Here is a 3,700-nt window from a genome sequence, read left to right as displayed (position 1 = left end):
AGACATCAAGGAACAATTTAGGATCTGTGTTTGTCTGTCTGTTGTTAAATTTGTGATCGGATAGTAGCTCAAGTAAAGCAGTGACATGAAACAGTAGAAGGAGGTTATTTCAAAAAATTTAATTTGAAATATTAAATCTAATTAGATTTTTTACAATTTAGGATTGGGGAAAATAAGATAGGCGTGTAACAAACGGATCCCTAAAATGTTAATAAACACTGAACGAATGGATAAACGTACGAAGGGTATACCGAAGCGTAGCTGGGAGAATTACGTTGACTGATCTTGTAGATTAGGGTTTGAACGGGGGTCAGTGGACAGATGTATTTAGATAGTGATTGGTAGTATCATCATCGAACCTTTATTATTATAATTAAATATTTACTTCCTTGACCTCCCCACCGGAGATAGCTACTAAGAAATAATATATTGCAATTCGAACAAATTTTCGCAGTCCTGTTCTTCACATTTTAGAGCCCTGGGAGTCAAAAAAGACGGATTTTTAAGTTTTGGTTGGCAAATCTGCTTCACGAATTAACTCATTAAGGGATGATCCGATTCTGCTGTTTTTTTTATATAATTGATCTTCAGGTTGATGGTAAGAATAAGTTACCAAGCTACATTGAAAAAAACAATTAGTCACTTTAACCTTTAACCTAATGAAACAACTCCTACACCTGTGATGTAAGATTGGCACTGTGGCAAAAGCTGAAATTCTGGTTTTCCGTGAACTGCATACATGCAAAATGTTTTTTAAGATGACTCAATTATGACCTTATCTCATCTACGTAAATAGCAAATCATATTTATTTTTATTTCTATTTTTGTTTCGATAAAATAATTATTACATTCTATTCAATGAACTATTTAAACGAATTTATGTTTGACATATTTTATAGCGAAATAAGGTGCATGCGCAACACATCAAGGGATGGAGCGGCGTAAGCATGACGAGGTGGCCGAGTGGTTAAGGCGTTGGACTGCTAATCCAATGTGCTCTGCACGCGTGGGTTCGAATCCCATCCTCGTCGTTGATTTTTGTTTTGTTCATAAAGTTAAAAGGAATTTTCTTTCTTTCATTTAATTTTTAAGGATAAAACAGTTAAATAAGTTCAATGCGGTTATTTGAAGTCTGAAGGTTTATTTAAAAAAAAAATTTTTTTTATTTCACTAACCACTTAATATAGGGGATTTCACTAATAGAAGTAGAAGGGAAAAAAATATCTTTTTTGTGACCAATACAATTTGGAAAAAAAATCTCAGAGTCCTTTATTTTTCGAAGAACTATTGGTTCCCTCATTTCAATGAAATCATTTATATTAAGATTATAAGGGTCTTGCAGTTAGCTAAGGTTTGCAACGAACTTCAAGGGTTATGAAGAAATATACATGTTATCTGGAGTCACAGTGTATCAGAACATACCATGATGACTTTTGTAGAAATTAAAAAATTTAGCTCTATTTTATTATCTCCTGTTGATTTTGATTGACAAAATATAAAAACAAGCTACTTTTCTTTCTTTTTTTTTGTACATGAATTATGAATTCTTTTCATAGTATTAGCCCGATAGTAGATAGAAAAAACATTCTGATCGGTGTCAGATCTAAAAATTATCGTTAGTTTAGAATATTTTAAAATTCATAAATAAAGCTTTAGTGAACCCAAAGACTCCATACCGATTTCATCAATCGTCCCAATGGGAGGATTTTAACGAGAGCCAGTTTAAGACTCAATATTTTTAAAAAAAAATCACAAACTATATTTTATCTAAAATTGTATTATTCCGTCTAAAAACATTTCGAATTATTATTTTCCAAACTATTCCAGTAATTAAATATTTTCAAAGGAAAATAAGAAAGGTTAGAACGTTTCTTATTTTCCTTTGAAAATATTTACAATACAATAGAATCTATAATACAGGAGAGTGGCGGCTCCACACTGATTCTTTGTTTTAGCCAGAGTAATAATTTAGGAGCAATATAGTTGCTTAAATACTGCATTACTCAGTATACATGAATGTTTTTGATAAGACTAGTTTATCCAGGTTTTTTTCTTCTCTTTAATTCATTCTAAATCCAAGCAATTTTTTTTTCATTCATATAAACTATATGACATTATGAAAAAACTTAATTCAACACAAAATTGGTGAAACTACACAATTCATAATGACTATCTTTATGTAACAGTTTACGTAATGAGTAATTCGGTGATTCAGCTATCCGTGAATTAAAATTATCCTGTAATGTACTCGCCGAGATTCAAAGCTAGACCATACATGAACGGATGTTTTAGTTGGGCTATGAATTTTTGGAGATCAGGATAATTTGAAACATGAATATTGGAAATTGGATAAAAAGAAAAAACATTACATATTCAGAAATGGGCAGACTAAACATAGTTTTTCAATATTTGGAGCTTAAATTGCTCGAAATATTGATGAAATAACACTGTGCAGTTTAAGTATTAAAACCTACGAAATGGTTGTCTTTAGCTTAAAACATGCACAAATGGACAGACTAAACCAATTTGATACAAACATTTTAGAATCTCGAACTTGACTTGTTTCAAAACATTCACGCTATCTATTTGAATAATTTGTGCCATCAAATATTAAAATCGGCTGACCTCTTAGCCCAATCGTTGCGTAAGTATCCCATGGCAACCAAGGCGCTACGGATGCTAACCTTAAAATGAGGTTTGACCTGGGCCTTAACTCCTTTGCTATCTTAAGAACAGTTCATTTTTGGTTTTTAACATTCAGAGCTCAATCTTGCGTTCCACTAGAACGTGCTTGGGTATTGATGTCCGCGTCGGAAGTTTTAATACCCAAATTGAACCGTCTCGATCCGGCGACTTACTTCTGCCAAAGATTTGAAATCTCTCACTTTTTTAAATAAATGTTATTAATGTTCCAGTAAGCATTTAAGAATCGAAATTGGGATTCGTCACTTCTCCATGTAATTCCCTTTCTTTTGAAACCTGATTCCTTAAAATGCATTTCTCTGATGCTTACTGAGAGACGAAAAAAGGTGGATCAGGAAGGTAATATTTGCTCTAATTAATTTTGGCGTTATATCCTCAAGACTGTATCGTACCTATCGCTAACTTAGTTGCCAAACCTTGCATCTACAGTGTAAAACAGTTAGAAAGTTTTGAGAATTAGCGTTGTGCTATAAAGATAACCATAATTACAATACAGTTAAGAGATATTAGATCCATATTAAAACCTTATTATATTTAATTTCAGGATTACATTTTCACCCTTTATTCACTTTTATTCTTTAGTATCCTCCTAGGCGTCTGAAAAGAAGATGGCCTCGAGATCTTCTCCTCTAGAAATGTTATTGGAGTTCTATCAGTGGGTAGATTCTTCACATGTTTGTATCATGTCACTATGTCACCTACAGCAAATTTACATGTATATATTTGTTTACAGTTGTAAATAACAATAAAACAATTATTAAATAAAAAATAAAAAATAAATTCTTTAGTACATTTAAACAACAGTTCGGGGTCCTCTACCCATTTCCACAAATAAAAATATTTTCAATGAACAGTTTACAATTAACATATAGCTATAATAAACAAATTTTATATTGCACCTTAATAAATTTTGTTTACACATTTACATACAACAAAGCAATATTTCAATATATAGACATCATTTCACTAATTTATAACCATTTACAATTCTAAAAAT

At 31.5% G+C, this 3,700-nt stretch overlaps 1 non-coding gene across 1 annotated transcript; it reads left to right on the top strand.

The window, feature by feature from the left end:
• The first annotated feature begins 949 nt into the window (after positions 1-949).
• On the top strand, positions 950-1,031 carry TRNAS-GCU (transfer RNA serine (anticodon GCU)). The gene has a single exon. It is a non-coding gene; the product is annotated as a tRNA-Ser (tRNA).
• The last annotated feature ends 2,669 nt before the right edge of the window (positions 1,032-3,700 follow it).

This window comes from Halyomorpha halys, unplaced genomic scaffold (genome assembly GCF_000696795.3).
Source record: "Halyomorpha halys isolate HHAL.00 unplaced genomic scaffold, Hhal_1.1 Scaffold560.1, whole genome shotgun sequence".
Taxonomy (NCBI): Eukaryota; Metazoa; Arthropoda; class Insecta; order Hemiptera; family Pentatomidae; genus Halyomorpha; species Halyomorpha halys.
This window is presented reverse-complemented; position numbering and strand designations above follow the sequence as displayed.